Source organism: Protopterus annectens, chromosome 16.part0 (genome assembly GCF_019279795.1).
Source record: "Protopterus annectens isolate FY-2018-M chromosome 16.part0, PAN1.0, whole genome shotgun sequence".
Classification (NCBI taxonomy): domain Eukaryota; kingdom Metazoa; phylum Chordata; order Ceratodontiformes; family Protopteridae; genus Protopterus; species Protopterus annectens.
The window spans coordinates 858,989,275-859,006,393 of NC_056750.1; positions in this window are offsets into that span (position 1 = coordinate 858,989,275).

Below are 17,119 nucleotides of genomic sequence, written 5' to 3' on the forward strand. Positions count from 1 at the left end.
TGCGTTGGAGCATAAATTAAAATTTATGGTTATAGAGTTAGTTGGAAGGAATAATAGGTTAGGGAATGTTAAGAATTATACGGCGAAAGAGGAAACTAGATGGATTATTAGAATGCAATCTGACAATGGGAAAGGTCTGAATGATAGGGTATCTATTAAACCTTTTCTTAGAGATAGACCCCTGAAATACTAATATATATTTTTGAAAATTCATGTTATTCAAGTAGAATATATGTGTATAATGAGTATGATTTTAATATTTGAAGGTTATAATAATGAATCCAGTTTATGCAAAAGGAATAGAAGTTAGTTTAAAGGTATTAACATGCTATTGATGTGAAGTATTTATTTTTATATTTGATAGATTATATATAAAAGTTTTTACAACTGCAAGTTAATATGTTTTTATACAAAATTATAAGTCCTAAGGGCTTATTCGATAAAAATGCTTTTATTGCCATCTAATGGTGGATGGAGGTTTTAAAAAAATTGATTGTTAATGGAATTAAGTTTTGGCACCTTTTTGGCTATTTAAATGGTTGACAAAAGTTAATAGATATATGTCCAAAGAAGGGTATGGTGTATACCCGAAAGTGCTTACAACAATCTCTAACATTTATCTGTACTGTTGGAATAAAAGGAATAACGTTTTACAAAGCTATGGTGGTTCTTGATGGTTTGTTAAAGGAGATTTTTATCGTAAGATATTCATCCAGGCACCTTTATCCTGAAGCTGCTTTTGTGATTTAATTATGTTCAGAAATTCTTAGTCTGAATGGACGTGAGGTTTGACCTATGTAAAAGGCACCACAGCTGCATGTAGCTAAATAAATCAGCCATTTGCTACTGCAATTGACAAAGAAATTAGTGTCGTAGACAGTACCACAGTTCTTACTTGTGAATTGTTTAGACTTAAAAACCTTATTGCAATGGGTGCAATGACCACATGGGTGACAACCTGTGAGCACCTCCCCTGTTAGTGTAGTTTGTACATCATAAGAAGAGACTCTAGAATGTGAATTTTTATAATGGTTGAAATATGAAGGTAAAGACTTGACTATGGCTCCTAGTTTGTAGTCATCTGCGAACTTCGTTAGCCAGAGGCCTTCTGTGTTAGCCTGTACTTCAGAGAAGCAGATACCAAACAGGAGAAGTCTCAGGACGGAACCCTGTGGTACTCCATTTGTCACTGCTTTGAGGTCAGATTTGGAGTCTGCAACTTTTACAGTGTGGGTTCTGTCAGTGAGCCAGTTGGCAACTCATCTTGTGATGTAGGGATTTATACCTAGTTTAGTGAGTTTAGCTATAATTCCAGAATGGGGGAATGGTGTTGAAAGCCTTGGCGAGGTCAAGATAGGCTGTGTGAATTACCTTACCCTCATCTACGGCTTTGGTGACTGTCTCAAAGAAGTCAATCAGGTTCAGGAGGCATGATCTGCCTTTCACAAACCTGAACTGGGTGGGATCCAGAGTTTTGAGGTTACCAATGTCTTTGTTTATGAGTTCCATGATGATACGTTCCATGGCCTTGCAGACCAGGCTCGTCAGGCTAATAGGTCAATTGTTCCTGGGATCAGTGGTGATTCCCTCTTTGTGGAGTGGGATAACTGTTGCTGTGCGCCATTCAGTGGGCAGAAAGCCTGATGCGAGACTATTATTGAACATGGTGCTTAAGTGGGGAGCCAGTTTGTTCTGAAGTGCATGTAAAACGCAGCCTGGGATGTTGTCCGGTCCCATGGATTCTGCTGTTGGCTTTAGAGAGTGCAGCTTTTACCTGCGTAGTTGTGATTACAGGGACTGTGCATTTTTCCTGTATAGATATGTGCCCTTTAGGGGTGAGAGGGGGTAAAATTACTGAACCTATCTGCCAGGATGTTGGCAATATCAGTTGGTTCTGTAATTTTCATGCCGTTGTGCTGTAACTCGGAGCAGATCTAGATGTTGCCATCGAGATTCTTGACATATCTATAGAATGCTTTGTGGTTGTCCTTAGAATTAGTGGCAATTTTGTTTTCATAGCTAGCTTTGGAGGATCTTATAAGGGATATCAGCTTCTTACTGAGGCTGACCAGGGAGCCCATCCACTCATGGGATTTTACTCTCTTTTGCAACAGTTTCTTCCTTCTGTTGTACAGTTTGTTTATGACAGGGGACCACCACATTGGCTTCCTTTTTTGGAGGATAGCATCTTGGTTCTGTTTGGGATAGCACGATCCATGCACTAGTGCATTTGTGTAGGATTCAGCAGTTGTAACTGTATTGTCCATCTGCATGGGTGTCATGAAGTTTACCACTTCTGTCTTAAGAAGCATGAAGTTGGCTTTGGAGAAATTGTTTACTGTGGTTTCCTTAATGGGGTGGTGGGGGCAGGATGTGGATATCAAGGGTGATTAGCTTATGGTTGGATCGGACCAACGAGGAGTTGACTTCAGGTGTGGAACACCGGTCACTCATGTTGGTAATGACTAGGTCTAGGATATTGTTGCCCCTGATGGAGGTGTGGATAAGTTGATCCAGGGCATTGGAGTTTATGAATTCCCAAAAGCATTGAGCTAAGGAGTTGGTACACGAGTAGTTTTCCCAGTTAATAGTGGGGTAGTTGAAGTCACCCAGTATTAGGGTGTTTGGTTGAACCCTAATATTTTCCAGTACATCAAGAAAAGAGGAGTGGGAATCCTGGGGCATGGTGGGCGCTCTGTAGCAAGCTACAATTTGAATTGCAGTTTTGCCCAGAGTTAGTTGCACTTGGATAACCTCAGATGCATTATTCTGAGCAACTAGCCTGGAGGTCTGGATATCCTTAATGAATATGGACACACCTCCGCCTTTGGTGTTTCGGTCCAGGTTACATGTTCAAAAAGTGTGGTATGAGTTATAGCCTGGTAGTGCAGGGGTGAACTCTGGAGCCTTGAACCAGGTCTCAGTCACTGCACAGATATCGATGTTCTCCATTTTAAGAAGTGCCTTGAGTGAGTGCATTTTGAGATTTAGACATCTAGCATTGAGTAACATTACCCTCAGTTTTTGCTTGCCTGTTCCTGTTACAGTGGTGAATTTGTTATTTAAACCTTGCCTAACAAAGGCACTATAGGGGCAGCAAGAGCCTTAGCCAGTATCCGGAATCCCAGGGGTGATAGGTGCAGGCCATCTGTGGCAAAGCATTGTCATCCCAAGCAGACATATACTGGATCCCCTTAGAATGACACCAGAATCTTAGCGAATTGTTGAAGTCAATCATTTTGTCCTTGCACTGCAGTATCATTCTGGGCGATGGCAGAATGCTACTCAGGGCTAGGGTCATACCTGCCTGGGCTACAAGATTGGAGAGCTCTTCCATGTGTCTTTTCATGTAGTCCAGGGAGGTACATTTCAGGTCATTCACACCAACATGGACAATGACAGAGTCATATTTGTACTTGTTGTGGAGTAACCTAAGTGCGTGGATTATGTGGCAGATCCTGGCACCCGACAGGCAGCTGACAGTAACCTTCTCCTTGTTTAGCCTGGTGAGTGGGACATCAGTGTGCCTGACTATAGAGTCACCTATGACTAGTGTGTTGGGTACATTGGTTTGCCTTATTGGCTGTGGTTGAGTGGCACACTGAGTCTGTGGGCTGTATGTCATTTGGGTTGTGTTGGGGGATGGAAGTTGCTTGTGTTTCTGCTTTGGAGGTCTCTGTTGCTTAGACAAATTATTATTGAGAGCCTCTGCAAATGTTTTTGTGTTACTATGTGTGGATTTTGGTGGTGTAGATTTAGTGAGACTATGTGATGAGTGTGGTGTGGTGCAAATGTTTACCTTCTCCTCATGACTGTCAAGTTCAGTCTTGTTTGGAGAGAGCTTTATCTCCAGTTTGGCTAGATAAGTGCATCTCTCACAGGTTGTAGTGTTGGGTGGTAGGAGGAGAGGGTTGTCTGTGTACATGAGGCAATATTGCCTCAAGATGCCCAGATTCATCAGATAGACAGGAGAGAACACTGGGAGAGGACCCTTGGACATGCCTGAATAAAAAACTATTTTCCTCTAGATAAGTGAGGAAAGTGAGTACAAGAGCTGTTTTTCTCTAAGCAAGTGAGGAAAGTATGTACAAAAACTGTTTTCCTCTAGGTAATGAGGAAGGTTGAGTGCTTCAGTAATTAGTAGCTTATTTAGTGCTTACAAGTTCTGAACAAGTGCTGAGCATGAATAAGCACATTTAAGTGCTAAAACTAAGAATCTATATCTGCACTAGACGAGTTACAGGACAGAAACAAGTGGAAATGCAGACTTTCAAATCAGAAAGTTGAGAGAGATGGAAAAGATTGCCCAAACAGCCAATAATTACAATTTCTGGGCCAGAACCCCTCCTTATGTGGTAGACAGGTTACCTAGTGCTTACCACTCCCACTGATAAGCTAGAAGGCTTCCCTCCAACACAGAAAAGCTTGGGGGGCTCAGAAGCTGACATACAGTCCTGGATACTGCAAATCTGTATCTGGAACACTAGTTACAGGAAAGGCAGGAAACAGGCTTACTGTTTTTTTTACAGAAAAGTAGCAAAAACAGTAGTAAAAACAATTCATATGCAGTGCAAGCTAGAGCACTTGAGTATGTAGCAATATTAGACCAAACACAGTTTAAAAAATGCAATTAAATTAAAAAGGACTAAAAGCAAGTGCAGAAAGAGTTTATTCGGTAGAATGTGGTAAAGAGATGGGACTGGGGGAGTGTCCCAGATCAAATCTACAGTGGGGCGGGCACTGCAAAAGCCACCAAATTTAAACTACAAGCCAAAAAGAGGGAAGGTGAGTGGGACAAAACAGTTTCAACAGAGATCTAAGCAACAACTAACAGTACAAACTCTAAAACCAAAAAAATATACTCAGCTCTGTAGATCTGCAGATAGATTGGAAAGCAGTCTCTCAGAACAGGGAGACAACAGTTTCAACAGAGATCTAAGCAACAATTAAACTCTAAAACCAAAAAATCTATACTCAGTTCATTTACATGATATACTCAGCTCACTTACATTTACATGTACAGTACATGTATTTCTATGTCTTGTTAGCTTCAGTTATTAATTGGTGTACAGTATATTTATTGCTTGTTAGCTTCAGCTGTTAATAGGTGTACAGTATATTTATATTGCTTAGCTTTGGTTGTTAATTGATGTGCAGTCTATTTATCTCTACTGTTTGCTAGCTTCAGTTATTAATTGGTGTACAGTACATTTATTTCTATTGCTTTTTAGGTTCAGTTGTTAATTGGTATATGATACATTTATTTCTTTTGCTTGTTAGGTTCAGTTGTTAATTGGTGGACAGTATATTTCTACTGCTTGTTAGCTTTAGTTATTAATTGCTGTACAGTATATTTTTTCTGTTGCTTGTTAGCTTCAGTTGTTAATTGGTGTGCAGTACATTTATATTGCTCTTTAGGTTCCGTTGTTAATTAGTGTAGAGTATATTTATTTCTATTGCTTGTTAGTGTCACTTGTTAATTGATGTACAGTATATTTATTTCTATCACTTGTTAGCTTCAGTTATTAATTGAGGTACGGTATATTTCTGTTGCTTGTTACCTTTGGTCGTTAAATGGTGTACAGTATATTTATCTCTATTCCTTTTTAGCTTCAGTTGTTAATCGGTGTATAGTATATTTCTGTTGCTTGTTAGCTTCAGTTGTTAATTGGTGTACAGTATATTTATTTCTATCGCTTGTTAGCTTCAGTTAATTGGTGTGCAGTATATTTATCTCTATTGCTTGTTAGCTTCTGTTGTTAATTGGTGTGCAGTAGATTTATTTCTATTGCATGTTAGCTTAAGTTGCTAATTGGTGTACAGTATATTTATTTCTCTCACTTATTGGCTTCAGTTGTTAATTGGTGTACAGTACATTTATTTCTATTTCTTAGTTTTGGTTGTTAATTGGGGTACAGTACATTTATCTCTATTGTTTTTTAGCTTCAGTTATTAATTGGTGTACAGTACATTTATTGCTAGTGCTTATTAGGTTCAATTGTTAATTGGTGTACATTGTATTTATTTCTGTCGCTTGTCAACATCAGTTAATTGGTATACTGTATATTTATTTCTATTGCATGTTAGCTTTAATTGTTAATTGGTGTGCAGTATATTTATTTCTTCTGCTTGTTAGTTTTAGTTGTTAATTACAGTATATTTATTTCTATTGCTTGTTAGTGTCACTTGTTAATTGGCGTACAGTATATTTCTATCACTTGTTAGCTTCAGTTGTTAATTGATGTACGGTATATCATTTCTATTGCTTCTTATCTTTGGTTGTTAAATGGTGTACAGTATATTTATCTCTATTCCTTATTAGCTTCAGTTGTTACTTGGTGTACAGTATATTTATTTCAATTGCTTGTTTGGTTCAGTTGTTAATTGATGTGCAGTATATCTATTTGTGTCGCTTGTTACCTTCAATTGTTAACTGGTGTACAGAATGCCTTTTTATATTGCTTGTTAGCTTCAGTTTTTAATTGTCTACAGGGTATTTATTTCTATTTCTTGTTAGCTTCAGTTGTTAATTGGTGTACAGTATATTTATTTTTTCTGCTTGTTAGCTTCAGTTAATTAGTGTAGAGTATATTTATTTCCATTGCTTGTTAGTGTCACTTGTTAATTGGTGTACAGTATATTTATTTTTTCTGCTTGTTAGCTTCAGTTAATTAGTGTAGAGTATATTTATTTCTATTGCTTGTTAGTGTCACTTGTTAATTGGTGTACAGTATATTTACTTTTATCACTTCTTAGCTTCAGTTGTTAATTAATATACGGTATATCATTTCTATTGCTTGTTACCTTTGTTTGTTAAATGGTGTACAGTATATTTATCTCTATTCCTTATTAGCTTTAGTTGTTAATTGGTGTACTGTATATTTATTGCTGTCACTTGTTAGCTTCAGTCATTAATTGCTGTACAGTATTTTTATTTATATTGCTTGTTTTTTTAATTGGTGTATAGTAGTGTAGTATATTTTTTCTGTTGCTTGTTAGCTTTGGTTGTTAATTGTTGTACAATATATTTTTTCTATCACTTGTTAGCTTCAGTTGTTAGTGTGCAGTATATTCATTTCTATTGCTTGTTAGCTTCAATTGTTAATTGCTGTACAGTATATTTATGTTGCTTGTTAGCTTCAATTTTTAATTGGTGTACTGTATATTTATTTCTTTTGCTTGTTAGCGAGGAGAGCCTGTTGAGCAGATGCAAAGAGTACTTTGAGGGGCTGATGAATGAAGAGAATGAGAGGGAGAGAAGGTTGGATGATGTGCGGATAGTGAATCATGCACTGCAGTGGATTAGCAAGGAGGAAGTAAGGATAGCTATGAAGAGGATGAAGAATGGAAAGGCTGTTGGTCCAGATGACATACCTGTGGAAGCATGGAGGTGTTTAGGTAAAATGGCAGTGGAGTTTTTAACTAGGTTGTTTAATGAAATCCTGGAAAGTGAGAGGATGCCTGAGGAATGAAGAAAAAGTATTTTGATGCTGATTTTTAAGAATAAGGGTGATGTTCATAGCTATAGTAACTACAGAGGGATTACATTTACACATGAAGTTATGGGAAAGAGTAGTGGAAGTTAGGTTAAGTAGGGAGGTGATGATTAGTGATCAGCAGTATGGTTTCATGCTGGGAAAGAGCACTACAGATGCGATGATTGCTCTGAGAGTGTTGATGGAGAAGTACAGAGAAGGTCAGAAGGAGTTGCATTGTGTCTTTGTGGACTTAGAGAAAGCATATGACAGGGTGCCCAGAGAGGAGTTGTGGTATTGTATGAGGAAGTCGGGAGTGTCAGAGAAGTATGTAAGAGTGGTACAGGATATGTATGAGGGTAGTGTGACAGCGGTGAGGTCTGTGGTGGGAGTGACAAATGTGTTTACGGTGGAGGTGGGATTACATCAAGGATCAGCTCTGAGCCCTTTCTTATTTGCAATGGTGATGGACAGGCTGACAAACAAGATCAGAAAGAAATCCCTGTGGACTATGATGTTTGCAGATGACATTGTGATCTTTAGTGAGAGTAGGGAACAGGTGGAGGAGACCCTGGAGAGGGGGAGATATGCTCTAAAGAAAAGAGGAATGAAGGTCAGCAGGACTAAGAAAGAGTATATGTGTGCGAATGAGAGGGAGGATAGAGGAATGGTGAGGATGTAGGGAGTAGAGGTGGTGAAGGTGGATGAGTTCAAGTACTTGGGATCAATAGTTCAGAGTAATGGGGAGTGTGGAAGAGAGGTGAAGAAGGGAGTAAAGGCAGGATGGAGTTGGTGGACAAGAGTGCCTGGAGTGATTTGTGACAGATGAGTACCAGTAAGAGTGAAAGGGAAGTTCTACAAGAGGGTAGTGAGACCAGCTATGTTATAGGGGTTGGAGACAGTGGCATTGACAAAAAGGCAGGAGTTTGAGCTGGATGTGGCAGAGTTAAATATGTTACGATTTGCACTGGGTGTGACAAGGGTGGACAGGATTAGGGATAAGTATATTAGTGGGTCAGCCCAGGTTGGAAGGTTTGGAGACAAAGCCAGAGAGGCAAGATTACATTACAGTATTTTTATCTCTATTGATTGTTAGTTTCAGTTGTTAATTGCTGTGCAGTATATTTATTTCTGTTGTTTAGCTTCAATTGTTAACTAGTGTGCAGAATGCTTATTTATATTGCTTCTTAGCTTCAGTTTTTAATTGTGTACAGGGTATTTATTTCTATTTTTTGTTAGCTTTACTTGTTAATTGTTGTACAGTATATTTATTTATATTACTTGTTAGCTTCAGTTGTTAATTGGTGTACAGTATATTTATTTGTGTAAAAGTAAAAACAAAAGTATGGGAGCAGACCTATGCAGAAAAACATTACACATAAATGAAGTCCATTCCAATAGGCAAAAATTCACTTCCACGAAAGTCCATAAAAAGTCAATAAAGCTTTTATTCCGTATACACAGCAGGTAAGCACTTTCGCCAACAGGCTTTTCCAAACCATTAACAAAAATCACAGAGAACACTAAACCTTATATAGTTCATCAATTAAATATGTAAATAGATGATGACATCATTACAATAAGATTTAAAATGACATGCTAGTATACAAATAAATAAGTATATGTAACGTATCTTCTATAATACATCAAAATACAATAATAATAAAAATACATTTAAAATAAATAGTTTAAAATGCATATTATCTCACAACTAATTTCCTATTCTTTAAAGCGGGCTTAATAGATATTTTGTATATTTATTTGAATTGCTTGCTCACTTCAGTTGTTAATCGGTATATAGTGTATTTATTTCTTTTGCTTGTCAGCTTCAGTTGTTAATTGGTGTGTTGTATATTTATTTCTATTGCTTATTAGCTTCAGTTATTAATTGGTCTACAGTACATTTATTTCTATTGCTTGTTAGGTTCACTTGTTAATTGGTGTACAGTACATTCATTTCTATCACTTATTAGCTTCAGTTAATTGGTGTAAAGCATATTTATTTATATTGCTTGTTAGCTTCAGTTATTAATTGGTGTACAGTTTATTTATTTATATTCTTAATAGCTTTGCTTGTTAATCGGTGTGCAGTATATTTATCTCTATTGCTTGTTAGCTTCAGTTGTTAATTGGTGTACAGTATGTTTATTTCTGTCGCTTGTTAGCTTCAGTTGTTAATCGGTGTGCAGTATATTTATTTCTATTGTTTGTTAGCTTCAGTTGTTAATAAGTGTACAGTATATTCATTTCTGTTGCTTGTTAGCTTCAGTTGTTAATTTTTGTACAGTATGTTTATTTCTGTGCTTGCTAGCTTCCAGTTGTTAATTGGTGTACAGTTTATTTATTTATATTCTTAATAGCTTTGCTTGTTAATCGGTGTACAGTATATTTATTTCTATTGCTTGTTAGCTTAAGTTGTTAATAGGTGTACAGTATATTTATTTCTATTGCTTGTTAGCTTCAGTTGTTAATTGTTGCACGGTATATTTTTTTCTACCACTTGTTAGTTCCAGTTGTTAATTGGTGCACAGTATATTTCTATTGCTTGTTAGCTTCAGTTGTTAATTGCTTTACAGTATATTTATTTCTATTGCTTGTTGGCTTCAGTTGTTAATTGGTGTATATTAGTTTAGTATATTTATTTCTGTTGCTTGTTAGCTTCGGTTGTTAATTGGTGTACAGTATATTTATTTCTATTGCTTCTTGGCTTCAGTTGTTAATTGGTGTACAGTATATTTATTTTTATTGCTTGTTAGCTTCAGTTGTTAATTGGTGTATAGTAGTTTAGACCCGCGGTGGTGGTGCTGTGGTAGCGTTGTCACCTCACAGTAAGACGGTGTCCGGTTTGATTCTCAGCTAGAGCGTCTTCTGCGTGGAGACATGCGTGAATGGGTGTACCTTCGTTGAAGGTTGTGCATCAGGGCTGGTAACTCGGCACGTAAAAATCAACTACCAATCATTAGTGGACCGGAGTTCCGCTGTGGCGACCCCTAACCAGGAAAAGCCGAAAGACACAAACAAACAAGTTTAGTATATTTATTTCTGTCACTTGTTAGCTTCAGTTGTTAATTGGTGTGCAGTATATTTATTTCTATTGCTTGTTAGCTTCAGGTGTTAATTGGTATACAGTATATTTATATTGCTTGTTAGCTTCAGTTGTTAATTGGTGTATTGTATATTTATTTCTTTTGCTTGTTAGCTTTTGTTGTTAATTGGTGTACAGTATATTTATCAACTTTGGTTATTAATTTGTGTACAGTATATTTATTTCTATTGCTTGCTAGCATCACTTGTTAATTGGGGTACAGTATATTTATTTCTATCACTTAGCTTCAGTTGTTAATTGATGTACGGTATATTATTTCTATTGCTTGTTAGCTTCAGTTGTAATTGGTGTACAGTGCATTTAGTTCTATTGCTTGTTAGCTCCCGTTGTTAATTGGTGTGCAGTATATTTATTTGTTTCGCTTGTTAGCTTCAATTGTCAACTAGTGTACAGTATATTTATTTATTTATATTGCTTGTTAGCTTCAGTTCTTAATTTTTTACAGGATATTTATTTATATTTCTTTCTAGCTTCACTTGTTAATTGGTGTACAGTATATTTATTTCTTTTGCTTGTTAGGTTCAGTTTTTAATTGGTGTACAGTATATTTATTTATTTTGCTTGTTAGGTTCAGTTGTTAATTGGTGTACAGTATATTTCTTTCTTTTGCTTGTTAGGGTCAATTAATTGCTCTACAGTATATTTATTTCTATTGCTTGTTAGCTTCACTTGTTAACTGGTATACAGTATATTTATTTCTATCACTTCTTAGCTTCAGTTAATTGGTGTACGGTATATTATTTCTGTTGCTTGTTAGCTTTGGTTCTTAATTGGTGTGCAGTATATTTATTTCTATTGCTTGTTAGCTTCAGTTATTAATTGGTGTACAGGATATTATTTCTATTGCTTAGCTTCAGTTAGTTGTTGTACGGTATATTATTTCTATTGCTTGTTAGCTTCAGTTGTTAATTGGTGTACAGTACATTTATTTCTATTTCTTGTTTGCTTCGGTGGTTAATTGGAGTACAGTACATTTATCTCTATTGTTTGTTAGCTTCAGTTATTAATTGGTGTACAGTACATTTATTGCTAGTGCTTGTTAGGTTCAATTGTTAATTGGTGTGCATTGTATTTATTTCGGTCACTTGTTAACATCAGTTAATTTGTGTACAGTACATTTATTTCTATTGCTTGTTAGCTTCCGTTGTTAATTGGTGTGCAGTATATTTATTTCTATCACTTGTTAGCTTCAGTTGTTAATTCATGCACAGTATATTTATTGCTATTGCTTGTTAGCTTCGGTTGTTAATTGGTGTACAGTATATTTATTTCTATTGCTTGCTATGTTTAGATAATTGGTGTACAGTGTATTTATTTCTGTCCCTTGTTAACTTCAGTTATTAATCGGTGTACAGTGCATTTATTTCTATTGCTTGGTGTACAGTGTATTTATTTCTGTCCCTTGTTAACTTCAGTTATTAATCGGTGTACAGTGCATTTATTTCTATTGCTTCGTGTACATTATATTTATTTCTGTCGCTTGTTAACATCAGTTAATTGGTGTACAGTATATTTATTTCTATTGCTTGTTATCGTCGGTTGTTAATTGGTGCGCAGTATAGTTATTTCTATCACTTGTTAGCTGCAGTTGTTAATTGGTGTACAGGATATTTATTGCTATTGCTTGATAGCTTCACTTGTTAATTGGTGTACAGTATATTTATTTCTGTTGCTTGTTTGCTTCAGTTGTTAATTGCTGTACAGTATATTTATTTCTGTTGCTTATTTGGTTCAGTTATTAATTGGTGTGCAGAGTACTTATTTCTGTTGCTTGTTAACTTCAGTTATTAATTGGTGTACAGTATATTTATTTATATTGCTTACCTTCAATTAATTGGAGTACAGTATATTTATTTCTATCACTTGTTAGCTTCAGTTGTTAATTGATGTACAGTATATTATTTCTATTGCTTGTTACCTTTGGTTGTTAAATGAAGTTTGGCAACAGACTAAGTTGTCCCGGGATGTCTTCATGGGGGGGGGGGGTAGGTTGTTATCAGGGGGAGTTAAGTGGGTTGGGGAGGTGAAAGGGTTAAGTGGAGGCAGGGATGGTTGGGAGGAAATGAGATAATGATGGGGAGGGGCTTAAGAGGTTTAGTCTAGTGTAGCTAGGTTAGGAAAGCCCATTTTGGCGTGAACTTACTATGGCAGGCTTTACGTCCCAGACGACCTGTGGGTACTGGTGTGGTCAGGTAGGCCTGGGAATGGTTCTGTAGGGAAGAGGTGGGGATTTTTGTTAACATGGGTTTAGGGTGTGGATGTTTATTGTTTGGTAGGACTTGTTGGCTGTTAGTATAATTGAATTAATTTAGTATAACTACATTAATTGTTTAATTCCAAAGGCTTGTTTTAGTATTAATATGCTCTCCACTGAGTCTTTAGAGTAAGCTGTGTGGGGTTATCTTTTGTTTGGAGGTCTCCTGTTCTGGTGTTTTAAGTCTTCATCTTTGTAAGCTTGTTGGTGATTTTGTGTGTGGATGTTTGGACCGGTGCTTGGTTAGGTTTACTCATTTCTGATTTGTGTTGGCATTCTTGTTTGGTGGAGTGTAGTGGTGAATGGTGGAGTGTTGCTGTTGCTCTGTTTCTTAAGGAGAGTGGATGCCTGTTTCATGGGTTGAGAGTTTCCCCACAAGGAACTGTAGTCAACTTCGCATGCGCGGGTTTGATAACAGCCATATAGGAGGACTAAGGTAGGTTAATTGCGATTGGGTTGTTTCAAAAAAAAAAAAAAAAAGAATGAATGATGGATTCTATTGCGGGAATTGGTTGCAGTTCATTTTCTTGGGGTAGGTTGAGGTGGGGGGAGCTTTGGCAGCTGCCGCAGTTTCAGGCCCATTCTGCTGTGGTGATCGGTGGTGCTGGTGAGGTTGGACGAGGTGGGGGGTTCCATGCAGTTGTTCCTGCTCATGCGGGGTGTGGCTATCCTCATTTGCCTCATGGTTTGGCCTGTTCTGCATGAGGTTGGGATTTTCTGAATCATCACTGGGGATCGAGGGAATTGGGTGGGACTGTGGGTGATTTTTGGGCTTGATGTCTTGGTGCTCCATTCTGGCTTTCTCGTAGGAGTGGTGGCTTTTGCAGGATGTGGAGTCACATGTGTCCTGACTGGTTACTTGGGGATTCAGTGCAGTGGTGTCATTCCTTTCTCGGGGAGTGGAGGTGTCAGGATGGTGTCTGTATTATGCACTTTGCGTTTCAGTTTTGAGGGATTTGTCAGTTGTGGGGAACAGCTAACTGTGTCTCCAATGATAGTTTAGTTTTGGATATTTCCTCCTAGTGACACCAGAATCACTTTAGGCAGCGGTGCTTGGAGTGACTCATGAAGGACACAGAAGTGTATTTGAGACTTGCACCCTACTAACCCTCCTTTTGATGTGGTGTTGCATTCGTGGGGTGCCATCCAGCCACTCAGCTTTGCTTTCCCCTTGGTGCATGTATCCCCTTACAGCAACTTTCTCTCTTATTGTGTCAGCACCGTAGTGTTAATTGATTTCTGCTCATATGCAGAGACTTTGTGGATTTCTGCTGCCTGTCTTGTGCTCTGCTGACTGCTGTGCATTTTGTCCTTGCTGTACTGCTTGTTATTAGACAGGCTGGTGGCCTGTCTTGTGCTCTGCTGACTGCTGTGCATTTTGTCCTTGCTGTACTGCTTGTTATTAGACAGGCTGGTGGCCTATCTTGTGCTCTGCTGACTGCTGTGCATTTTGTCCTTGCTGTACTGCTTGTTATTAGACAGGCTGGTGGCCTGTCTTGTGCTCTGCTGACTGCTGTGCATTTTGTCCTTGCTGTACTGCTTGTTATTAGACAGGCTGGTGGCCTGTCTTGTGCTCTGCTGACTGCTGTGCATTTTGTCCTTGCTGTACTGCTTGTTATTAGACAGGCTGGTGGCGTGTCTTGTGCTCTGCTGACTGCTGTGCATTTTGTCCTTGCTGTACTGCTTGTTATTAGACAGGCTGGTGGCCTGTCTTGTGCTCTGCTGACTGCTGTGCATTTTGTCCTTGCTGTACTGCTTGTTATTAGACAGGCTGGTGGCCTGTCTTGTGCTCTGCTGACTGCTGTGCATTTTGTCCTTGCTGTACTGCTTGTTATTAGACAGGCTGGTGGCCTGTCTTGTGCTCTGCTGACTGCTGTGCATTTTGTCCTTGCTGTACTGCTTGTTATTAGACAGGATGGTGGCCTGTCTTGTGCTCTGCTGACTGCTGTGCATTTTGTCCTTGCTGTACTGCTTGTTATTAGACAGGCTGGTGGCCTTTTTTGTGCTCTGCTGACTGCTGTGCATTTTGTCCTTGCTGTACTGCTTGTTATTAGACAGGCTGGTGGCCTGTCTTGTGCTCTGCTGACTGCTGTGCATTTTGTCCTTGCTGTACTGCTTGTTATTAGACAGGCTGGTGGCCTGTCTTGTGCTCTGCTGACTGCTGTGCATTTTGTCCTTGCTGTACTGCTTGTTATTAGACAGGCTGGTGGCCTGTCTTGTGCTCTGCTGACTGCTGTGCATTTTGTCCTTGCTGTACTGCTTGTTATTAGACAGGCTGGTGGCCTGTCTTGTGCTCTGCTGACTGCTGTGCATTTTGTCCTTGCTGTACTGCTTGTTATTAGACAGGCTGGTGGCCTGTCTTGTGCTCTGCTGACTGCTGTGCATTTTGTCCTTGCTGTACTGCTTGTTATTAGACAGGCTGGTGGCCTGTCTTGTGCTCTGCTGACTGCTGTGCATTTTGTCCTTGCTGTACTGCTTGTTATTAGACAGGCTGGTGGCCTGTCTTGTGCTCTGCTGACTGCTGTGCATTTTGTCCTTGCTGTACTGCTTGTTATTAGACAGGCTGGTGGCCTGTCTTGTGCTCTGCTGACTGCTGTGCATTTTGTCCTTGCTGTACTGCTTGTTATTAGACAGGCTGGTGGCCTGTCTTGTGCTCTGCTGACTGCTGTGCATTTTGTCCTTGCTGTACTGCTTGTTATTAGACAGGCTGGTGGCCTGTCTTGTGCTCTGCTGACTGCTGTGCATTTTGTCCTTGCTGTACTGCTTGTTATTAGACAGGCTGGTGGCCTGTCTTGTGCTCTGCTGACTGCTGTGCATTTTGTCCTTGCTGTACTGCTTGTTATTAGACAGGCTGGTGGCCTGTCTTGTGCTCTGCTGACTGCTGTGCATTTTGTCCTTGCTGTACTGCTTGTTATTAGACAGGCTGGTGGCCTGTCTTGTGCTCTGCTGACTGCTGTGCATTTTGTCCTTGCTGTACTGCTTGTTATTAGACAGGCTGGTGGCCTGTCTTGTGCTCTGCTGACTGCTGTGCATTTTGTCCTTGCTGTACTGCTTGTTATTAGACAGGCTGGTGGCCTGTCTTGTGCTCTGCTGACTGCTGTGCATTTTGTCCTTGCTGTACTGCTTGTTATTAGACAGGCTGGTGGCCTGTCTTGTGCTCTGCTGACTGCTGTGCATTTTGTCCTTGCTGTACTGCTTGTTATTAGACAGGCTGGTGGCCTGTCTTGTGCTCTGCTGACTGCTGTGCATTTTGTCCTTGCTGTACTGCTTGTTATTAGACAGGCTGGTGGCCTGTCTTGTGCTCTGCTGACTGCTGTGCATTTTGTCCTTGCTGTACTGCTTGTTATTAGACAGGCTGGTGGCCTGTCTTGTGCTCTGCTGACTGCTGTGCATTTTGTCCTTGCTGTACTGCTTGTTATTAGACAGGCTGGTGGCCTGTCTTGTGCTCTGCTGACTGCTGTGCATTTTGTCCTTGCTGTACTGCTTGTTATTAGACAGGCTGGTGGCCTGTCTTGTGCTCTGCTGACTGCTGTGCATTTTGTCCTTGCTGTACTGCTTGTTATTAGACAGGCTGGTGGCCTGTCTTGTGCTCTGCTGACTGCTGTGCATTTTGTCCTTGCTGTACTGCTTGTTATTAGACAGGCTGGTGGCCTGTCTTGTGCTCTGCTGACTGCTGTGCATTTTGTCCTTGCTGTACTGCTTGTTATTAGACAGGCTGGTGGCCTGTCTTGTGCTCTGCTGACTGCTGTGCATTTTGTCCTTGCTGTACTGCTTGTTATTAGACAGGCTGGTGGCCTGTCTTGTGCTCTGCTGACTGCTGTGCATTTTGTCCTTGCTGTACTGCTTGTTATTAGACAGGCTGGTGGCCTGTCTTGTGCTCTGCTGACTGCTGTGCATTTTGTCCTTGCTGTACTGCTTGTTATTAGACAGGCTGGTGGCCTGTCTTGTGCTCTGCTGACTGCTGTGCATTTTGTCCTTGCTGTACTGCTTGTTATTAGACAGGCTGGTGGCCTGTCTTGTGCTCTGCTGACTGCTGTGCATTTTGTCCTTGCTGTACTGCTTGTTATTAGACAGGCTGGTGGCCTGTCTTGTGCTCTGCTGACTGCTGTGCATTTTGTCCTTGCTGTACTGCTTGTTATTAGACAGGCTGGTGGCCTGTCTTGTGCTCTGCTGACTGCTGTGCATTTTGTCCTTGCTGTACTGCTTGTTATTAGACAGGCTGGTGGCCTGTCTTGTGCTCTGCTGACTGCTGTGCATTTTGTCCTTGCTGTACTGCTTGTTATT